We start from the raw sequence: 25,628 nt of genomic DNA on the forward strand, positions 1-25,628 counted from the left end.
AAAAAAATTTTTTTTGTATTTTCTGATAGTACTTGATGAATAGAGATGAAATACATATAACGGTTTGCTAAAAATGGATTGTCGAATGCTGACAAAATATCACAACGAATATCCCCTTCAAAATATCACAACGAACCAACGAATCACGTTTATAACACACACTCAACAAGAGTGACCATTAAACTTCTTCATCGACTTTACAGAAGAACAATATTTTATATGTATAAGCGTCCAAAAGTGTGGCAACTGAGAATCGCGAGGGTCGCGTAAATGACAATAATTAGAATATAATGCAAACTACTGAAAGTATGTAATGTGTAGCGATATCCGATAGAGAATAGAACTTATTGTAAGATATAGAGCATCCGCTGGCATCTACGAGTATGTAATTTTCTCCACATTTCCTTACCTAAGTATACAACACACACATATATTATACAAACTCTATGTAACAGCGACATCACTGTATATCAAACTGAGAAACAGTAACTCATGCCAGCATAGACTTTATGCATACTTGCTAGGTTTCTCGAATCCAATAAATTCTCGAAACTTATAAGGTCGATACAGACCTTGATAGCGAGCTTATAGCGTGCAGAATTTACAACAATTGTTTGAATTCTTCGTCTCGATCGCATTTCGTTTCGTCCAAAAGTGCAGTTTTGAACCCAAGAAACGATATATGATTCACAACTTTTATGGCTCACGTCTCCGCCGGTAATGTAAACGGGCTAAGCGTAACGCGCGATAACACGTTATGAGCTCACCTTCATGTACAAGTACGCGACCTGCGGCAACCGTGAGTTGATTCGAGACCTCGAGCTTATCTTCGTTGTGTACGATAACAAACCTAGCATTCAGCGATTAAGATCGGACAAAGACATCGCTTCATCGTGCAGTTTCGCTAAAAGAAGGTTACGGGTTTTTGCAAATTGATCTAAATGTAGAGATTAAGGCAGAAGCCTAATGTGTTGGCTGGTCGAGATTATTCGTCATCAACTATCACGATGCATATTATGCATTAAATTAATACATATGGAATATCTAGACTACGGACTTTTATATAAACATATATTTTTATGGAGATAATTAAAGAAATAGAATTAAGATAGAGATTTGAATCGCTATCTAGACTTTAGAGTGGATTACTTTACTTCAAATATTTTTTATACTTTTACATATTACGTATATTCTAGAAATTTTTGTATTTCTCACTCTTTCTTAGATGCAGAAAAATCTGCAGAATAGAAATATAGCTTTTATGGAACTTTAATATGAAGGCGTAATGTATATTTATAATAGTTAATAAGAATGCTAAATACATATGGAGACATTGAAGTAATAGATACGTAATAGATATATAATAGATAATAAATAGAAATAGATAATATAGAGGAATATGTATATTAAATATGAAAAATGGGTATGAAGAACTTCAATGATTAGAATAGGCATTTTAATATTTAGACAATTCTTTAGAAATAAAACGTTCCGGAATGACTAAATCGTACATATATTATGTAGAATATATTATACAGTGTATGATATAGTGCATATTATATAGTATATATTATATAGTATAGAGTAACTACAACAGAGCGCATAATACTATTAAAACACGACTTAGATTCGAAGACTGACAAATATCTCATTAGTTCACTTTATTTGGAAACAATATTTGAAAACAATTTGTATATGCAATCATGTAGAAATTATTTTAACTGAATTACGTGTGATTGAAGTTTCATTTGAGAAAACGACATTTCATGTATATGAATCTAATATTTAATGTTTACATATATGTATACACTCCCCATTCTCAATCATACCCATTTATATGTATTAGAGCAGGTTATGATCCCATACAAAACGTGATAATTGACCCAGATCATCAATAAAATAATTAATCGACCATAGCATTTTATTGTGCATATCTATTGTGGGTATGACAGGGATGCAGAGCCATGGTTAAGTATAAAAAGTCAAGAGATGAAAAAGAGGGATAAAGAGAAATAGACAAACGGAAAAATATAAAATTTTGAAGGAATCGAAAGTAATAATCGTTGTATTGTTAAAATGTTATTATTACTATTATTTAATTATTAAGTATATGTTACACATTTTATTTCACGAACATCATTTCCGTACTGTTACTTAATGCCTAGTTTATTTTGTTACAATACTAAAAAGAACTCGTAGAAATCTCGGAGGTTGTTACGAAAATTATTTAGAAAGCTCTGTCATCTTAAATTTCGAAGATTTCTCAATATATCGTCGACGGCATAATTTTGAACAATATTTTTCCTATACATGTGATCGTTGCTCAGTTTTAGTTTCAGAGATATTCGCAAAGAACTATTGGTACTAGTACAGAGAATTCTGCCTACATTTGTACGTTCGTAGCAACGTAGGTATGCGTCAGTATTGGTTGCCGGCCGCCCCATGGAGGCCGGATTTAATAAGCTAATCCAAACGTAACTCTTACCTGTTGTTTAAATATAGTACATGTTTATAAACGAGCTTGAGTATTTCACGGATCTTTCGGATTACAGTTCCATGCACAACTGCATATTAAAAATGATTACCATTAAATGGTCTGGCTTAGGTTTTGATTAACCTTTCTAAATGCAGTCGCCGCGAGGCGCCCGGTCATGGGTTTGTGTAATAAATAATAACAATTGTAATACATATTAAGCTTTATATTTTATTTCTATATTTGAAATTAAGAACATATCAGTCATGATATCAAAGAATTTAACTATCCGACTATTAAAATCGTGATGTCATCGGAACAAATTTTTGAAGACATTTTTTGCAGTCTCGCATGTGCAGTTGTGAATGATTATTTAGATTCGTAAAGTATATAGCGCAGGGATACAGAGATCAATTGTTGATGATCTAAACAGATCGCCAAGCGGCGAAGAAAGAGGTAGCGAACGTGGGACTGTGTCACACATACATACATATAGGCAGAATTCACTACAGCGGTACCAACAGCTTTTTGCAAATATCTCACAAACTAACAGTCCGCAAACAAACACGAAGTAATTTGTACCATATTTGCTGATTCAGTTTCGTCTATTACATATACATTTAAATGCGATTTAAACTATATCCTGTTTGGCTTCATTGCAGAACTTTTACAAATACGTTGGTAAAAACTAAATTAAAAAAAAATTAGAAATAGAAAAGTTTAATTATTGCCTTATGGCTAATTAGTATTTTTTCATGCACAATTGAATTCGGATCGGGTTACACTATTCAGCCGACGAACATTACCGATTACTGATATCAACCGATTAATTATGAAGAACATAATGGCAATCAATTATAGAGAAAATACTGTAATTACCAATTTAAAATTAGAATGGAGATTTAACCTGAATATATTTCTTATTTTACGGTATCTTAAATATAATACTATTACAAGACAAGGGATTAAACAAGACTGGAGAACCAATAAAATTATCTAAATGGAACAGAAACGATAACCTAAGGAATAATTAAAACGAAAATTTAATGCCTTAATAACATAATAAATCAAAAGTATAGGACGAATATCTCTCAACAGAAGTAACTGAAACCGAGGAAAACCATATCGAGTTCTCAGGCGATCCATGATTAATCGAAGAAACCCGAGGACGGTTGAAACGGTTCGAGCTTCGAAACTTAACTTTCAAGTTATGGACTCGGTTAAGTCGTCAATTACGAGGTCTCGATGGCGGAACGCGCTAATTCCTGGCAAAGTGAATATTAATTAGCCCATTCGAAGGCCGGAGCTGATTCCTGGCCGGAGTTAATATCGACTCTGCGGCTTTCCCTCGAGTCGATTACGGGCACGCGTTCATGAATAAGTAATCGAAAGCTCGTAGCACCGTTCCTCCACGGGGATAAAAATACTATGGCAGAAGATGATGCACTTTTATTACAGCCGTTCTTGTATCTTCGTTGTCTGTAAACTGCGAAGCTTCTATACGTAAACTAGCGATATACATACTATTAGTCGGCCAAGAAGATCAAATCATTTTTAAAAAATTGTATTTATCATTGATACATCTTTTCATTTAAGTTGCCCAGGTTAATGGCATGGATGCCTGATACAACTATCCTTTTAAATTTTATACAAACTTTATACTGTTTGTTTACACTATAAACTGTTTGAGCCACGTCAGTTTCATGCAAATCTTCTATTTAATATGTAGCATTAGCTTTATTCAGTACATGTATTAGTGTAAAATGGTTGAAGATATGTGAGAATTATTATTATGTGTATTATTAGCATATATTGTACTTGAAAGTGTTCGACAAACAGAACTATTTTTTATGTATAAAAAAGAAAAATAACGGCAAATTGATTTTATAACACTGCTTGCTTAGATACCATGCAACTTTTGTTTGAAACATCTTTTTCGTATTGCAAATAATTTGCGAATTATTTCAAGTCATTATGTAACGAAAGTCACACTATATACGTAGCTTCATAAACTGCATTTGGGAGTTTATATGTGTATTTTTCTTGTCGAAGTGATTTTTTGAATTTTTCTGTAGAAGACATATAACATGGAAAGTTTCGAACGATCATCGGATCATTCGCAGATATTAATCCACTAACCTACACTTTCTATTAGTAAAATTGTTTTTTGATCATATAATAATACATTTTTTTTGTAATATCGTATCTTATCTTTTTAATACATTAAGATGATAGCAAGTCATAAAGCATCTGATTAATACTGATACACATCACTTGACGTATGCCAATGAGATTGATGTATGTCAGTTACAGGGGAAATCAGAATGGAAAATATCATTTTGAACTTAAACCAAGATCTCATAAAGATAGATATAAAACCTTATTAGAGTTACACAAAGAACTATTTACATCTCAAGGTTATATATCTATTTTACTTATCTGACATTATTGAAATCATAATTTAACATTATAATAGATAATACCGATTATCAATCAAAGTAATGTAATAAAACGTGTAGTATTGTGTAAAATGAAATTAATTGTGATAGAAAATTTGCTAAGAACGCAGTGTCGTTAAATCAATTTCAAATATAATTATAACAATGGTGTAATAAACTTTGAAAACTTTTATCACTAGATTGCATATTTTTATGCAAAACCATATGTTTATGAACCCAATTATAATAATGACAGAATCCAGTAAATATTATAAAGAACACTTTACTTTAGATATTTTATATATTTTTGTATATTAAATATATTCTGTACATTTTTGCACGTTTGCATAAAAATCCGCAAACTAGTAAGCGTTGATCATTTACTATTATTAAATGACTATTATTTTTAAACGAAAGTAAAGTTCTAAAACAGGGACATTTAAAACTGCGTGTAAGATTTTCAAGGATGATTAACAGCTAAGTAGAAGGTGAGACTAAAAATAACACGGACATCGTTAATTATTAAACGCATTATAAATACTTGGATAAACTCCTTTCGAAACTTTAAAGTGATGTTAATTCCTATTCCTCCGTATCGATAAAACTTAAGTGGACCTCTGGCATTGCGCAGACGAGGTACAGTAGACCGTAACTCGGCTTTAGAAGGTTCAAAGTAACCATTACGTAGAAACGTAAGTACATAATAAATACCAGAAAGGTATCCTAAGAGAAAATTTTCTGTAGCTTTCTCTGATTTGTGTAAGTAAATGTGCTAATAAATATCCGACTAACTTTAGGTTGAAAGTTTCTATGTGATTATATTTTTAATTTGTAATTCAGCCCTCTATAGGCAATCATTAAATTCTTTTAGAATTTTTATTTTTATTAAACGAAATGATTTATTAAATGATTTTATGGAATGATTTAATGCAATGGAGAATTTGATACGCATCTCAACTTTTTCTTATATTTTGGAAACCCTAGACCAAAAAAAGAATTACATAAACTTGAATATGGCCTGGTTTATCTACCGTGCGTGTAAAATATCTTTTTCTTCAGGAAAGTTTAATTAGTCAAGAGATTGTTAACTAAAGAAATAAATTTTTATTTATCTCTAAATATAATAGTTTAGATCTTTTTAACTTTGGAACTTTCGTTTTCTAGTTCTCTGAAAAGTTTTCTTCCTAAAAATTAGTTTCCATAACCAAAGTTGTAATGTTTCTGTGTTGCATAGTGTTGAATGAAATTTTATTTTCGAAAATTCAAAATGACATCGTCCAATCTTTTAAAGCATCTTTACCGAAATACTTTTATAAAATATTTTTGAAAAATTTGGACATTTTATAATTTTAACGTGCAACAAGATATTCCTTTCATTCCAAAGAAAATACAAAACAAAAAGATTGATTGAATGCGATTTATTTTACACCATTATAAATTTACAACAAATACACTGTATGTTGAACAAATGAAACAAAAATAATTGGTAAAGATGAAGTTAGTTAGATCTAATTAAAAAGTAAAGATAAAATGTCAACTTTGTTTGGAAATGATGATCTTTAAAAATTACAAATTAAATTTTCCATTCATTTTTCCATATTTACATCACTGAAAATAGTACAATTCAATAATAGAATAATACTTCCTTAAGAATTAAATTACGATCCTGTGATTTTACGTTTCTTGTTAGAGCTAATCTTATAACTAGCCAAGGAAATTTTTTTACATATATTCTAATATTTATTATACTATACTTCCATTTTCTGATCCATTTCAAGAAGATGTTTTGTTCTTAATATCTTTCCCTCGTAATCTTTTCATGTGACGCATGGAAATTTGGTGATCGTGGATTTAAATCCGATATCATTGACTGTTATTGAGCTGGCATGACATAAGTGAAGTCTTTTAGAAATTTTTCAAGTTGTCTTTAGTCGCGATGGATCCGCGATAACGAAAAAAGAGGATGCCGTTCCGAGGGAAACCATCCTCGAGCCATCTTAGGGGAGTTTACAGCTGTTCGAGAATAGATCCTGTTGTGTTTCTATCGAAAACGTGCCTTGTTTTCTCAACAACTATTTTCTAGCGACCTGGTTAGTATCGACAAGAACACGAGATATGGGTGGTTTAGGCATTTGCAATTTAACGAAGCACAAGATAGGGTCAGATAGCCGTATTTTTATTCAGAGTTAAAATTACATTCCTGAACTTTTGTTTATTTTTCTTGGCTTATGCACAACTTATACAGGTATATGTACATACTTAAACCAAACAGTGTGATTTCAATGATAACGTTAATTATTGATAGCTATTAATAAGTAGCTAGAAATCCAAGACAGTTTTCTAAATATCTTATAAAATGATTTTCAACTTGAAAACTTTTATTCTATTATCATTTGGCGTTCCATGCAAAATAAGATAAAAATGTTTAAAATAAGTGTTATTAAATTCAATTCAACTAAATTTATGGCTCTAATAAAATTAAGATTTATTACAATGGTTTTAGAGAAAACAGCTTTACTTGACTCATTTTATATATTTTTTAAATCTTATTTTGTTTTGTTGTGATATTTTGCTAGTATACTATCGCGAAATTTTCTGTAACAATCGAGATGGTCTATAACATACTATGACCAATAACATAACATACTATACTAACAAACTATGAACAAAAAATCTGTATGCTTTCAAATATAATACAACAATAAACATATTATTATACGTAATAGTATAGACTTAGAGATTCGCTGAAAAATCTCCTACATAAATATGGTATATACTGATTCCTTTTGCGATAAAAGATTCATTTGATTTCATGTTGTATGAGAATGAGGTTCTTAATTATTAGTCTCCAGATTTTTGATTAAAACAAAAAATTGTACTTTTATATCACATTGTGTCTAAAATTTTATTTCAAATATTTGGAAACAATCTAAAAAATTCTAAGAACGAGGTCAAACTATTTTTGAACTTATGCTTAGTCTTTCCAACGAATCAGTGAACACATTTATTTCTAACATAATAATAGTGTATTGCACAATTTCAGGAAATTCATTTAAATGGTTATTTAAATTAAAAAACAAATTAAATATTAATAAATTATTAAAAATTCTATTGAATTGTAATAACCATCTAATTTTCTCTTTTTCACGCTACAATGTACAGTATAATGCATCAGTTAATCTAAAAACACATATAAAACACAAAAACCTGAGTCTCTACGTTTTAAAACTTTGATTAAAAAAAATTTGGAAGCCAATTAAAAACACGGAGAATAAAATGGCAAAGAAAGAAAGAAGAAAAACTACCATTCATATTTTTTTCCAATCTCGCGCAGTACACAATTTTTCTATCACATTTTCGTTGCTATTTCAACGCCGCTGACAACCCCGTTTCCTTTGGGACACAGATATGAAAAATCGCGGTTTGCGCGAAAACATTTATACGTTTTATGCATCCCCCTCTCGCGAAGCGAATCCGATATCTGTATTTCGAATTCGAATGGCTTTTGAAATCTGCTTGACGATCGTTTGAAATATGCACAACGCCATGTGCGCGTAGTTTTCGAAATGGCGCGATGCCGCGGTATCGATCGGATGGAAATTCGGCTTCTCCCGCTCGTGCATCGCGTACAACTTCTGCGTTGGTTTGTTAGGAAGTGTGTCAACAGTCCGATAGCGAAGATCGATAGGTAATTACACGACTGTACGAAAATGAAATTTGAAGGAATGTCGGAAAAGGTTTGTAAAAAACTAACCCTTTTCAATCTGAATTATTTCTCTCAAATGAAAACAATATTTTTTTTTCTTTTTTGCATATAAATTAGTCGATTACAAAAGTTTATATACACGCTTTAAGTATAAATTATTATAGGTAAAAATATTAGGCCTACGAATTTTGTTAACTCATCAAGATACATATTGTTAAGATATGACACAATTTATTCATCTTTCTCGAGAACACAGAAGCAAAAAATAAAATAAAATACAGTGTTGTAGAAATTATATACACCTGTTATATCTGCATGAAATCATAAAAATAGTAGATTTAATATTATAATAATATCGAATAGCTCCGTTCCCCTTTGTTACGTAAACACCAATAATATAATATTCTGCTATCTCCTTTGCGTTGAAAAAGTTATAGTTTTATATCACTTCTGATGTAATTTCATGGCAATATTTTTATGAGAGTGTTTAAATTTTTTAAATTCCTTTTAGTGATACATTAATAATAATTTTGCTGCTATGCAAGTATGAATAACTTTGTGAGAAAGTGCATTTTTAGTTTATTTGGCACGTCAGATACAGAAAATCCGATATAAAGATTTTCATAACTAATTATGGTTGTCCCTTGCATTTAGAAAATTAATTATAGCATTTTCTGATCTGTGAAAATAAACTTAATTTATTTTATCAAGTGATAAGATTATATTAAATACTATTGAGTGAGAGATTATACTACTATTTCTGATGTGACACTATTTCTAGTGAATGAATATATGAACATATATTATTAAATGTATTGTCTAGAATAATAAATAATTTGAAAGTTTTAAATGTTATTAAAATTAACGACGCAATATTTGTACTAATTTTTGAAATTGTTAAAAAATTCTATTTTCTGATTCTGTTATACGATATATCTTTCATATTTTATACAATAATATCCCCTATTCAGTTTGGTACTAATTGAATTATAATGAATACCTCATTGCAAAAGCATTCTGATGTATGAATATTCTATTATATAAATGCCTATATTCTATCTGTTTTTCAAACAGAAATATTCTATGCGGATTTCAATGAGTTGCAATGCCTATTATATCATCAGCATGTGTATATTTACTATGAAGATAACTATAACGGTTCATGTGTTATAACATGTTGAATCTAACTATTGATTTAATTAAAGGGATTGGAAATGTAAATTACTATGCTCACAAATCAGTAATTACACAAAATATCAAAATAGAAATACATGTTCCGTTAAGATATGGCGCATGACAAGTGCCTCCATTTCAAGTTTTATTAAATACTTCGTACTTTATTCTCTTTTACAATATAAACAGAAAAATATACGAAAGTTATGATCCCAATGAATATGTGCAGCTGATGAAGTCAATTAAAATAATAGTTGAAAAATGTTACGTAATATTATTATAAGAGAAATTTGTTGTCAAAAATAATAAAAAATAGATATGTACATATAAAAGAAAGTTGTGAAAACCTATTATTTATAACGTCCCTTTATAAAAATATTATATTTAAATAAAATATTTTACATAAAGATCGAATAATATTCGAAGCATCATCTTTTAGATAAAAATCGAATGATATTCAAAATAGCATCCAAGCTTCAATCAAGTAACATTTTAAACATTCGCTACTAAGTACAAAATTAATTTTCAAAAATTGTCGGGCCAAAATAGTTTTCACATACCACATCGAAATTCATAAATCTATCTAAAAACTTCTCGTTTCGTCGTACGTAGCATGTTTTCCCATGAGACAATTTTATGACAAGAACTCTGATCAATGTATGTTTGTGGTTTATCGTTCCACACGCCCTATTCGAATTAACTGCGCTATCCATGCAGCTCTGTCAAAATTTCGGTGCTTTTGTCGCACCTGCAACGGGCAACCAACGGCGGAACCTCAAATTCCAAGTGAAACGACTCCATAATGAGCACGAACCGGCGAACAATAACGGCTCTAATGAGCGAACCACGGCACCGTTTCGACTTTGTCCTAAAAACGTGGCTCTCGCGGTTAATAGCCAGCGATAAGGCGGAATTATTTCACTTTGCCGTTTTCCACCGTTTAAATGTACATTTCCCCGCCAAATTCGCGATAGACAGACACTAAGTTTGTTTTTCTTTTGTTTTTTCGTCATTAGAATGAAGTCCATTGGCATTAAGGATAAAAAAAGTTGCTTTGAAATTCGTATCTGAATAATTGTTACCTGAATAACACGTTTCCTTCGTTATTTTAGTTAGAAGATTGCATGTGTTAATAACTTCCATATAATAGCGTTAAACAAGAATGAGATTTAAAATTTTGTTACTCTTTTTTGTCTTGAGAATTCTTTTTTTTTTCTTAATTGATTGTTTACAAAAGCATTGAAACTTATAATGGATTATTAACTCTGAATATTCGAACATTTATAGGATATTTAAATGTGCAAAAATGTACAGGATGTGTATCATATCTAAAAAGATGTAAAGTATTCAAAGTGCTTGTAACATTTTGATGATGAAACAAATCTCTATTTAGGCTTTATTTCTTTTACTACGTACATAGAAATATACAGTATAGTTATTAACGACGCGGCTGAAATCATCATTTGAATTTCGTAATTTTTGGAGATTATTAAGCACAATATTTTTTTGCGCTATTGTAACGGATATCTAAGTTCGATAATATTTTTTATACAACTTGGATTATATCTTCTTGGAGAATATTATTATTTTATTTTAATTTATATTCTAAAATTTTGTCTAGTAAAATTTATTTTGTCTAGTAAAAATTTTACTAGACAAAATTAAAAGATTTCATATGGCGCATCGTGATCATTTGGACAATAACAGCGTTTTAAAGAGCGTCTTCATTTTTTAAATACAACTATGAATCTTTTTATACACCAATCGATACGTATTTTAATTCCCTATATTAAGGTAGTTACCTGTATGAAAATGTTTAGTTCAAAAGATATCTCAATTTCAATTTCATCAAATTGAATATATGAAAGGTAAAGAAAATATGAATACGAGAGATTTTACAAAATTAAAGTTAAAATATCTTTTAAATTAATCGATCTTTTATTTAGCCGCCTTAATACTTTTTTGTACAGAATACAGGGATTCATTGATTGTATACGTAAGCAATTCATAATCCCATTTGAAAAAAAATATAGATAATCTTAAAATATTCAAAACGCCACTACTTTTGGAGTAGACATCTACATTAGATTATATCTATATCATTCGGAACCTTTTAATTTTGCTTAATAAAATTACGTTATCCTCTACCATTACAGAGCTACAGCTTTTCGCGAGTAAATCAGGCTCCAGTCCAATAAAGTCGAAAGATAGATTAAATATAAAGATCCGATATGTTACAATACCATTTAAATTAACGTATCGTACCTTTCATCAACATTTTTAGGTGCAGCTCAATTGTTCTCAACCCTTGTTTTAGACATATTAAATTATATCATACCGGGAGACTGTGTATTTACGCAACTTTTAACGAACGTTCCGCTCAAATTGTTTATGAAAACTGGACAACGGACGGGGAAAATCCAATCCGGCGAATTCATTAACAGGTTGTAGGTATCGTTTTAAAGTTTTCGGTTTCGCCTATATTGGCAAACCGTTAGTTGTGCATAACACCAAACTCTGTTGCAATATTGAAGTTGTAACGCAACTCCAATATTAGTTTGTGCCCGTAGCCATTTAATAATTACGTAATAAGACGAACTTAATACGAGAAAACATGAGCGGCGTATTAACAACGAGGGTTGAATATCATCTTCGTCCGCCATACTAAAACTGAAATCTTATTACGGTAAAGTCGTGCGACACTGAGGGTGAAATGCGCGTGTAGAATTATCTTGTAACTGTTTTGCGGGTTACGCATGCTTTGCGCTCTGTAATCTCTTTACTCTTTATGTGAAACTGTAGGTGGTGATTAATGTGGAAGGATTATTTAAGTAGGAATTTTTTCGACAAAGGTCCTGTTGAAAATAACAACGTGAGTTTGTGCTTGCCCTCCACATGGGGATGCGCTAGATACAAAAGGCAGTAACTAGAAGATTGTTCTAGATGCAATCGATAGACTCAATCGATATTTTTAGATGCTTATATTTTTTTTCTCCCTAGTCTATGTAAGCGCGTGCAAAAAGGGTTTCTTTCTGCTCAGAACGGTGTGATAGATTTATCCGTGAAATATTGTAATAACTAATGTGATCCTACCTCTGAACATAAAAATAACAGGTCCTTTCCCTGACAGGCGTCGATAAAGGTTTCATTTATTCTCTTATATATTTGGTGATTTTATTATTATACATTTTATTATGATGATATTTTAATTCACTTCTATAAGTGGGTATATCAACAATATCAAGATGAAATGTATTAAATATTCATATTTAATTTATAAATTATTTTAATTTTTTATTTCTTAATATGTGAATTAATTTTGTTAACATGTGCATACGATACTATCGAATATTAAAAAATAATTGAATGAAGCACTTTCCTATTATCTAGAATGATGCCACTCATATGATATAATGATACTAACGGTGTCACTAAATTTATCAAGTTTATTTCTTCCCAGCACGAGAAATCTCTCCAATACTTCAAGATTAATACTCTACAATAAGGGCATACTTAGCAGTTCACCTGTTAATTGAATCTTTCAGAACCTAAATCAGAAACTCCCCTTAGGGAGTTTAATAACTAGAGTATAATAAAGGTGAATTAATTCACTTTAGCTCATGCAAATACGACAATGTATTTCTCATCCAGACAATGATATTCTGTGACGATACCATGTAATCACGCGTTGAAAAATCTACCTAATCTAAATTTATGTCAATCTATGTAAAAAGATAATCAAATTCAGAATATTATCAATTTGCATAATGATTTAGTTTGTTCGTGCTTCAGTTACAATTTTACATATAGATAGCATCAAAATAAATCTTATGATAATTCGTTCTCAATATATTATGGATATTTCTGCATTTACGTGAAATTGAAATGTGCAAAAATACACAGAATGTGCTTAATATAAAAAAATATCTAAACAAACTGTTCGTTATAATATTTACGGAGCGGCACGAATTTTGTTTATAATTATTTAAAAAAATATGAATTTGCATAGACATTCCCAGATTAGTCGTGAGTAAGTTATCGTGCATATCTTTTTAACATAATATGAAAGACTAAAAAGTCATCCGTCAAGCCTTATATACTGTAGTATAGTAATATTAGACTAAATACATCCACATTTTACTAATAGAAGCTAAATACAACTACTACAATAGAATTTTCTGAACACCTTTTATCCAAATATTCTTTTGTTCGAACATTTGATTACCCGAACAATATCGATTCAGTAAAAGGAAACAACTATTCCAGCCATACTGAACTATATCATATGTACTCTCTGCACATTCCTCGATCAAGTTATCGTTTTGTATTCATCATAAGACACGTAAGTGACGAAGGAATTAGTCAAAGTATTAAGGGAAAGTTGAACGATACCGAAAACAGCACTGATTTGTGAATCAAAAGCATTTGTAGCAACAGAAACAACCAGTAGATGGTATGAAATACAGAATAGAAGGAAAGTAATCCCGTAAAAGAGAAGTTTGTAATTTGTCGTTTCAAAGAGACTGGGAAGCTCATTAGAAGATCAAAAAGAAAATGATTGGACGCTTCCAAATTAAAGCAAATATATAAAATATACGTACTTCAAATACAGAATTTTTATCTACCTTTTCATCTTTGATCTTATCTCAAGTAATCATATATAGATATTGGTAGATATTGATAGTATATATAATAAATAAAAAAATATATATATGTTGTTATTTCTATATTCAGAGGTAGGATCACAATAGTTATTACAATATTGCACGGATAAATCTATCACACCGTTCTGAGCCGAAAAACCTTTATTGCACACGCTTACATGGACTAGGAGGGGAAAAAAACAAAGGAGCACCTAAAAACTATCGATCGAGTCTATCGGTTACATCTAGGGCAATCTTCTAGTTACTGTTTTTTGTAACTAACGCATCCGCATGTGGAGGGCGAGCATGAACTCACGTTGTCATTTTCAACAATATACATCGAATTTACTCTCAATACGAAAAATTGATTGCATACATACAATTGCTTGCAAAAGTTGTATACTTTTTATGAACATAATAAATGTGTTATGCAAAATATTTTTTAATTTTATTAGTGTTGTAATGACTCTCAATTTGTTGTTCATCATTAGTGTAACTAGTAAAAATGTTAGCGATTCTGAAAATGTATACACAAGTTGCAAGATATTTAATCCATACATGTTTTGCAAAGATCGCAGAAGTGCCAAAACAGGCAGGCGTCCAATGATATCAGTGTTTAATGGGACCATTTCTAATATTACATGCTTAAAGTTGATGATTATTCATACTATATATCTACTAAGTTTTTACTAAATATAAGTTTACAGTAAATATCTTGAATTTTTTGTATATCATCAGATTGGGTTTAAATTTTGCCAACATAATCATTGCAATCGCATTTTATTACAATGTTAATACAATTTCAATATATTTTATGTAACATGCACAATATAGACATAAGAGTTTCCCGTGGCAAATGTACGAATTCTTTTTCGAACCACTATATGTTCATTACATTACGTTTGCGTTTGCACAAAGTTCTACAGCATTTCTATAAGATATTTCTTAAAGTTTCAAGAATTTTTCCAAAAATAAATATATTGAATCATGCATTTATGGACAATAAGAAAAAGAAGACAGTTGTCCATAACTTAGCTTCAGATATACTTATTACATGTAGACTGATAGACCAATATTTCGGCCTTTTTCCGCCATTCGAGCTACACGTCCAACTTACTTGCGACCGGTGAACGCAGGACATCCGGCAGATATGAAGTTTGTCATGGACACTCGTGCTGCGATATTATTCTTCGACGATAGAACTCGCCAGAGTCCGTTCGCGATATTTTCAAGGGGAAATGCGGTGGCGGAAGTGTCGCTCGTGAAACATGGACACTTTATTCCACAACTTCGAGACGTTGAACGAGGAAAATATTCGAGTCGTCGTTGAATTTAGAAATAAGAGTGAAGGAATGAAATATACAAAGCTTTGGTGAATTTAGAAACAAGTTTCAAGGAGGAAGACAATTTAAATCTTCATTAAATTTGAATATCGAGAACGGAAAAATTATTTGATCTATTGTTGAGTCTGGAAATGAAGTTAGACATTGAATTGCCATTGGATTTAAAGAGAAAGTTGAATACAGAAGATATACGAATTTTGAAAGTCGAAATTTGGATGAAGGATATGTTCGTCGCTAAATTTAAATTATAGGGATCAAGGACAAAAATATTCGAATCATCGTTGAATCTGAAAATATGTGAGAATGAAAAATGAAAAAATTCGAGTCATCTAAATCGCTAGATTTGGACAAATACTAGTTAAATCTTTCAGCGTTATTAAGAGGGGACGCAATCACGTCTGCTTCAAAAGCTGAAATTTCTTTTTTTAGATTTTTTTCTCGAAGCTTGATATGTATGGAATATTGTTGTAAAACGGTATTTTCAAATTCTAAAAAATGGCGAGATTACAACACTGAATGCGAGTGTATTGTTTTATTTTAGAGAAAGATTAACTTGAAACTTTAAACGCATTTTTCTCACAACTATACTTTTCGACTTTGCACCCAGTAGATCTCTGAAACCCTTAATTCGATTAACTTAACATTTTTACGCATTATTTTGCGTTACATTATCTATAACGCAGCGTAAGATTTGTTTGATATCTTAATCTGTTGAATTTTTATAAATGTTTAAAGCTAACTTTTTTCAGCAAAAAATAAAATTTTATCTTTATCAAACCGCCATTTCCTTATTTTTCAAAATTAGAAAGATCGTACATTTCATTGAAAATAATATATTTTTGTATAAGCTTGCACAAAGATCTTTTATTTTTTGCAATCCACATTTGCCGCTGGTTATACGTAAACAAAGTACCGCTAGATATAGAGCCAGTTAACGTTGCACCACTCCGTCATGTTGTAATTTTATGTACGAAAAAGTATATGAGCACAGATAAAATACTCTTTAAAGTTTCTTATAAAAATCTTGATCCTTTAGCAAATACTTGTAGGCGAAAAAAATTACTATTTTTTTAGGCCTCCAGAGTTTTATACTCCTTTTAAATGAGGAATTGAATTGATAATAACTTTGGAACCGAGAAATGAAAATATTCAAATAGATATAGAATTCGAAAGTTGGAGAAAGAGAATATTTGTATCAGGAACTAAATAAGAACAAAACAATGTTTGAAATTTTAAGTAGTTCTAGATTAGGAGATACGATTGAATGGCGAAAATATTGAAATTGTCGCTTTAAAGATGAAGTTAAAGAAAGTAATTTTTTTACTCATCTCAGAATTTAGTTTGTAAAAATTAAGAATGGAAATTTATGAATGGCCACTGAATTTCAAATTACGCAAAATTCAAATATTTGAATCATCGTTGAATTTAGAAGTAAGGGGGAAGAATTTAAATATTTGAATTTGACCTAAAAATGTGAGGAGTTTTCGCCCGTTTCTGCTTTCACCATTTTGCAACTAAATTTTATACCAAAGGATACCTTATAGCGAGACATCAGGCACCACAAATTTTCAAGTTGAATTAGTTTTAAAATTCATTAATGCTCATACATACGATGTACAGATTCTTATGTCAGTCTGATTATTTAAAACATTGTTCCCAGAGATTTTTCCAACTGCTAACAGCGCATTTGAACTTAGATTTTCAAAATTCACAATGGCCGATTCAATATGTTGAACGATATTATAGGAAATATGAATACATTGTACTATTGTATACGTTGCAATGTGTATGTCGTTTGTTGATTGTCGCCGAAACCATAGAAATACATGTAAAGATAGAGCACACAAGCATATGTTACCATATAGATGAACGCGATATGGGAATAGAAAGAGAACACTGCATAGAGGTACCTTTTCTATCCTTGTTTAATGAGAAGCATACACACGCCGCTCATTGATCGTTGTTACACTAACATACTTAGTATACGAATGCGGGCGCGTTGTTAGACAGGAACACAAGTGGCCTCTGTGCAGCGTTTTCTTTTTATTTCTATATTATTTTCTTAGCTCGCTCACGCGCTTTATTTTTGTACGTCTATGGCGGAAACGCATATCTTGACCCACTGTGCGAGCACCGGTCTTTACAGCGGACTGGTTGGTGACAGCGAATCTTCCCAACAAGAGAAGGTTCGGAGAGGTAACGAGTGGAGCAAAAAAGAGTTCTACGACATTCTGTGGACAATTCGCTTGGCGATTAGACGCCACACATCTGACAATTCCATAATAAAATTGCATTTTGTACTTTCTCACAATATATTTAAAAGACACCTATTACAACGATATTTTTTTCCTGGTTCTGATCCTTAGAGATAGATGGACAACTGTCATGACTTATACGCGATGTGACTATAACAGCTAATAGTTCTTATACCCACTTCTGTATGTGCAGTAATATGTACTCTCCGATTGATTCTTATCGGTTTTAACCATATCGGCAAGCATGAAAATGTGCTGATAACTTCCACTATAATAAAACACTTATTATTCAATAAAATAAATTATTATTAAAGTAATAGATATTACTTATTAATATTAATATTATTAATAATATTATACTAATATTGAATACAAAATTTACTTTATAAATTTTTACTTTACAAATAATTAAATGAAAGTATTATGAAAATTAGAACATTTTTTGACATATGGATTGCTACAGTGAATCTGCCGTTGCAGATTTTGAAAATATAAGCTTAAACTCGTTGTTGGTCGTGATCTAGTTACTGTAGCAGACAGACATGTGCTCTGCGAGTTTATAAATAGCGAATATATGTATATTACCATTAGATAAGGACAACTGTAACTGTATTGAGAATCGAAAATTGAACTATTAGGTTATCCCATAAGTTCGTGCTGTTTTCCGAGCAGTTATATATGTTAAGATTGTTTACATACCTTTCAGTTTCATGAAAAAAAAATACCCCTCTCATTATACAACTTCTTCCCATTTTTCAAGTGCATTGGTCCCTTATCGCCGTATGTTTATAAATCGACACATGAAATGTATACACAAAAGTCGGCACGAACTTATGGGATGACCTAATAGGTATTGCATTGAGTTACTCGATGAGATGTAGCGATTTTTCTCTTTAATCGGTCATACCTGGCTCGAAGATGGCTTTATACGAAAATGACTTAAACAATCAAGACATTCCCCAATCTTTCAGACAAGCGGCATGCCACCTCCGTAGTACAAAGATGATTGAATTAAAGAACTGTTTAAGACTAAACAAAAAGAGGTCCTGAATGCACAGGAAGGTATGGAGGGCCCAGAGATGATCCTGCAATAGATGCGATAACAATTCCCAATAAATTTGCATTATTAGACACATCAGATCGAAAGACCACCATAGAAAGAAATTTTAACTCCTCTAATCTATTTTAATGGCGTCATTGACGTACAAACGATGATGTAAACTCTAGAAAATGTCATCAACAAAGACGATTTCAAGTAGAGCATAAATAATGGCCAGGTCAAGATAATACCAGTCAACTCTGATCCATGCCGAAAAATAACAGAACTTCTAAAAATGCAGAATGCAAACTTTTACACGTTTTAACTAAAACAGGGGAGATCCTTTCGTGCAGCTTTACTCAACTTGCAACATTCAGCAAACGTGAAAGAATTAAAGGAAGAATTACTGTGGCATAAATTCGAAGCAACCGATATTAGTAATATAGAAAAGAGAATTACACAAAATACTTTGTCCTTGTTTTTTATAGATCTGAAGCAGGAGCCAAATAACGAAATTGATTATGACATTGACCAACTTATGAACTCCATGGTTAATATCGAATCACCGCATAAAAATAATTCAATGGTGTTAAAGATATAGGTATATTCAGAGATACTATAATCATCAATTTCTCTGTGTAAAATGCACAACCATACACCCGAAAACTGAATACACAAAACCAGGAGATACTCCTACAAAACGCATTCGTTGCGGAAGTGACAATTTGGTAAATTGCTAAGGCTGCCCAGCGCACAAATAATTTCACAGAAAAATGTTCTTTAAAGTCGAAATCAAATACAACTTAAATCTCAGATTTTGTCTCTCCTTTTGCTTTCTACTCACAGGTAGCTCTAGGAAATATAAACAGTACACTTCTACATGATGGTACTAACGATATTCATACAACTAATGTGCAAACTACAGGAAACTTCAACAGACTAGGGATTACGCTAACGGATTAGCTCAGTATAGAACTCCAACCGATTAGTTTTACTTTACGGAATTTCGATAACGTTGAACTTTTTATATATCACATTAATGTGAAGACCTAACGTTTCAATAATAGCATTAGTATCTTTAAAACCGAACGAAGATATAGTTGCTGCAATGTTGAGATCCCTTCTTCTATTCCTAAACTAGAATATCTAATCTGACATGAGTACCCAGACGTTATGGAGAAAAAAGTTGAAGAAGTTACGAAAATTACGGAAGTTATGGAAAAATAGTAGATACCCTGAAGACAAGTAGAAATAGAACAGGACAATCAGAAAACTCAAAAGATTTCTCCAAAATTTAAAAAATGATTGTTTCCAAAGATGCTCGGAGAATTTGTCTTCTACACCTGATGCAAATTACTCTCTTTGAAGAGTTGCCAAGAGACTCAATGAGTCCCACAGACAAGAACAACTTATTTGCTTTCTACCTAGCTACTGTATCCAAACCATTTCCTTCCAAATCCATTTCTCGTGAAACCAAAACATTTACATATTTCCAGTCGCCATTTTCTTCTATTAAACTTTTTCTTCTCTTCTATTAAACTATTTTTCCTCTAAGAAATCAAAGCAACCATTGACAAAAACCTAAATCGGAAGAAGGTTTCAGGACACGATTTGGTAAGTGATGAAATGATCAAAGAGTAACCAAAGAAAGGGTTACTTGTTACATGCATATTTAATACTATTCTTCGTATTGGATATTATCCGTTCTTACGCGAACTGTCAATTATCACACGCATCCACAGACCAAGAAAATCTGTACTTCAAGGAAATGGAATCATACTAATCAATTAACCTATTGCCAATTCTATCTAAGCTTCTTGCAGAAATGTTAAACAAACGCTTACATACTCTACTAGAAGAGGCAATGATGACTCACCATCAGTTCGGAATTTGGAAATGACATTCAACAACAGAATAAGTACATCGAATTACACCTAATATTCCGTCGGAAATTGGAGAAGAAAGAATATTATGCAGCAGTATTTCTGAACAATAAACAATTGTTCGACAAGGTATAACAAGGCTGGATTATTATACAAGCTCAAAAAGATGTTGCCTTGGTGCCTTACTATTTAATCATGTATTGATGAATAAAAATTGAAAAACCCATACATGCGTTCTTAATCCATGCCGGGCACTTATAGAAAACGCATATATATGTCCTTAGTCCACACCGATAGCTTTCGCCAGACACCTATATGCGCCCACAGCACTCAAAGGGTTAAACAATAGACAATTCAAGACTTCCCTATTGACACTGGTGTATCACAGGACAGTGTCCTTGGACCACTCTTATACTTCTATATCTATAGGGCAAACTTACCCACTATAACCAACACTATCACAGCCACATGTATTGTTAACAAATAAAGATATATGATAATGGAGACGATGAAAAGAAGGTATATAAAGTATATAGTAAAGTTCATGAAAATCCCTAAGTACCTTCTACAGCTCTTCAAAAAGCATCTAAACAATATCGAGAAGTGGTCCCATAAATGGCGCATCAAATGGAAGCAAATTTACGTATATTACTTTCTCCTTATGTAAACACGCGTATCTACCGGTAACATTGAATAACACAGAAATCCCTGCTAAACACGCGATAAAGTACCTGGGAATGCCACTACAAAGAAGATTCACTTGGAAATAGCACATCAAGACCAAAAGCACCTTCTTGAAAGGAAGAGTGAGACAGTTCTATGGCCCCTACGTAAGCGTTCAAAGTGATCCTTAGAAAGCATCTCATCTTATATAAAGTCACTCTAAAATGTGTATGAATCTATGGGACTCAATTGTAGAACACAGTCAGCAATTTTAACATTGAGTTCGTCTAGCAATCTCAGCAAAAAGCATTGAGGTTTGTCAGTAATGCTCCTTGATACGTAATCAATGAAACTATACTACAGAGTATACTATACTATACTAAACTACAGAGACTTAAAAATATCTACAGTTAAAGAAGCAATATCGAAATTTAATAATGTTCATTGGTCAACGCATGCTTGACCAATTATACCAATTTTCTAGTCCCAGTTTCTTAATAGAGCAAAATCGAAGACTAGAAAGACGTTATACATTGTATCTACACAACAAATTAAACTCACAAAGTATTTTATATCTACTAAAGATACTAAGATATATATTAAAATGAAGTACCTTCATTTTGAGGTTACATCTCATGCTATAGTAACATAATATCATAATTACTAAAAATTATCTGTGAGAATTGACTGTAATACCCTTCCTGTTTAGAAAGGAAATTCGTTCTTAATTGTTGGCAAAACTACTGCCAACAATTTCTAAAGTTATTAAACTGACCTCAAAATTCGTACATCCAAGTGTATGATCTAAGTTAATGAATCTTCGCATTTTTAACCAACTATATCTCAGAAACTAATTGTCAGCTCAACCTGAAAATTAGTGGTGATTGATGTCTCATCATAAGGTATTATTTGGCACCAAATTCAGTTTCAAAATCGTGGAACTAAAAACAGGCGACTTGTCACTCTTTAGAAATAAAGATAGAAAATGAAAATATTTAAATTGACGTTGAATTTGGAAATAGAACTGAAAAGGATGGAAATTTTAATATGCAAAGAAAAATGGAAAAAAAATATTTAAATCTTCGCTAAATTTAAAAAGAAATTTTGATAAAGAAAACATCCTAATACCTTTAAATTGAGAAAAGACTGCATTAATCTAAAGTTTAAAGATAGGATAGTACGGATACACAGAAAATAGTGAAGAAGGGATGTGGTTCGAGGAATTGGAAGTTAGAGTTACTTCTTTATAGTGTTGGTTCCTTAATTTATGGCGGATGTTTGTTAGTCTTACGGAAGTAAGAAAGTGGTTAGGTTGAGAAATTAACGGGATGATTCAGATCAGGAAGTTTAGAAAGGGGGAACTTAGAAAGTTAGAAGAGATCACGATGTTGGAAACACAAATAAGTCACATGTTAGATGAAATTAAGATATATTTTATGAAAAAATAAAAAAACAAAGATAAAAAATTGTAAATTTATCGAATTGATAAGTAAAAGTACAAAAAGTAACAGAATTACAAAAAATAGAAAGTTAAATGTTTAGATAAATGAAGAAATAGAATTTCATAATTATGTAAATAATAAACGGAAAAGTAGGAAAATATTCAGAATTATCAAAATCAACTTACATTCAACGCTGTGAGTTTATAATGAAATCCCAGAGTGAATCCTAAAAATAAAAAAAATGAAACATTAAAAACTTAGAAAATTATAATACTAAAATATTGAGAAATAGGAAACTGAGAAAATTATGTAAAGTTCAATATATTTTTCTCTAATAGTTTGCAGTTGCATGAATTATTATATGTATAGGTTATTCAGTTAAAATCATAAGTCGAGTTTTAAAATTTTTAAGAAGATTGTTCTGTTTCACAAATTTTAGCAATTACGATATTTTATTAATTTTAGTTAAATTATGTAAAAGAGAAATTAAGATTAAAGTATGATCTGGCAAAATGCTTAATCGGAAATAAGAGAATTTAGGTCATCAAAAACATAAAAATGGAACATACAATTAGAGAGAAAGAAATTTAAAATTCCACAGGAAATTAAGATTAAACTAGCTGAAACTGAAGTATTAAGATAGTACAAAATTTGGAAGTTGCTTAAAAACAAATTAAAAAATTGAGAACATATCAAATTCATAAGAGAGGTCCTTAATTTTACACCAAAGACGTATTCACTCTCAAATAATATCGACTGCCTTCTAGAATAACCGTACGATGGAAAACAAAGATTCAGGTACTGATTTGCCAAATATAGACAAAAAAATATTCACATAAAACGTGATTTCCATCCGATAAGTGATGCAACGATCAGCACCTTGAACCGTGACAATGAACCAGTCATATGGTCTCTTGGCAGTGACACAGTACACTTGTTAAGTTACGCTTAATTAATGCCGTACGTCGCGCTGTTATTTATCTATCCATAGATCAGTGATTCCGCATGTGTTGTCGAGGCCAAGCAAATAACATTCAGTGCACGGAAAAATTATAACCATGTCATGTTTCTGTGTAAACAAATATAGTTAAGATGAAGATAAATTACATTTATTAAGAAGTGTAGTTTTCTAGGTCTTAGAATAATTAAGGATTTATTTTAAAAAATTTGGTTAGTAATAACAATCACGAAACAAACAGGAATTAAGAAATTGAAGACAAATATTTACTTATAAATCCCTCACGTTACGTTTTTTTAATTATTATTTTGATTTGTATTTTTTCGTACTAATTTGTAGATTTATTTTTTGAACAAATCAGAAAGTAGCAAAATGAAGACAAATATAAGAATAAATATAATTTTTAAAAACAGAATAGTTACATAATATTGTTTGTTATTAATTTATTGGCATATTTAATTATCGATTATTAAAAGTAATTGAATTGAGTTTGCGTAAGTCAGCGCGTTGCTGCAATAGCGAGGATGTGATGATTGAAAAGCAAAAACAGAATGATTTGAGATTTCGAAGATAAATTACCGATAGGAAAAATAATATATACATATGTACATATACATATATGTTTATGTACTATATGTTGTCTTACGTTATGCATATTGTAACAGTTTATATCTTAATTCCAAGAAGATGTTTTCTTATTTTCGCAAATGAATTTGTGATTCCACTTAATCGAATATAACTACGAATTACTATGGAATATAAATGTATACTTCTAAACGTAAGTATAATATGTTGTTTATAACGTTTATATAATTACAAGATCATGCATAAACAATTTCGATTCTAAAAAATTGTGCATGTTCAAGGATTTGTCCGAAAAACCTGAATTAAAAGTGCAGATATGTCTTATAAATTTATAGCATCAGATACATGGAACATATAATAAACATAACTACATAAAAATTACAAAAACATTTTCCTATTTTTATATTTTTTTTTATTTTTTTGACCTGAATCATTTAATACATAACAGTAAATTATTTTAAATTCACAAATTGCAATCTTTCTTTGATTTCTAACATAATTTTATAAAGTTTAATTGTATCTTAGAGAGTGAAGACATATTTCCAGAATATTATATATCCAACCGCATATATCTTTTATATCTAAGAATATTCTTGTTTAAATTTTATGATTGTTGACATGAAGTTTATGTTTTGTGCTTAAAATTCCCAAATGGCGACAATAAAATAGCTAATGTTTAATAATGATTAGTTTAATATCTATATTATTTTAATTTTTCCCAATTTTTTTCAATTTTCTACTTTTTAGTAATAATTAACATAAGATCAAAACTAAAAAGTATCATTTAATTAGTAAGAAAGCCAAAGATTTTCGGACATTATTTTACTTATAACATATAAAATATTTAAATTTTCCTTCTTCGTCTTATCCTGTATTTCATGTTGCATCAAGTACGAGCTCATTGTCGGTGATATTGGTTTTAAATGGGTTACATTTTGGAGTGTATATGCTTGTTTCTTTAATATAGTTTATTGTATTCCTTATGTGATCCTGTGATGTTAGAATTGTACGCATTAATCATCAATTT

General features: G+C 30.8%; 1 protein-coding gene across 6 annotated transcripts in view; it reads right to left on the bottom strand.

The window, feature by feature from the left end:
• The window catches only part of LOC100647004 (octopamine receptor beta-2R), a 173,585-nt gene that overhangs the window by 46,036 nt on the left and 101,921 nt on the right, over positions 1 to 25,628 (bottom strand). For 4 of the 6 annotated variants that reach the window (XM_048408287.1, XM_020867655.2, XM_003402328.4 and 1 more), the window contains one exon: positions 23,244 to 23,284. The exons of the other annotated variants lie outside the window; for them this stretch is intronic. The gene's annotated coding sequence lies outside the window, so the exon portion shown is untranslated. The remainder of the gene's footprint in view (positions 1 to 23,243; positions 23,285 to 25,628) is intronic. 6 annotated transcript variants of the gene reach the window in all.

Source organism: Bombus terrestris, chromosome 8, assembly GCF_910591885.1.
Source record: "Bombus terrestris chromosome 8, iyBomTerr1.2, whole genome shotgun sequence".
NCBI lineage: Eukaryota > Metazoa > Arthropoda > Insecta > Hymenoptera > Apidae > Bombus > Bombus terrestris.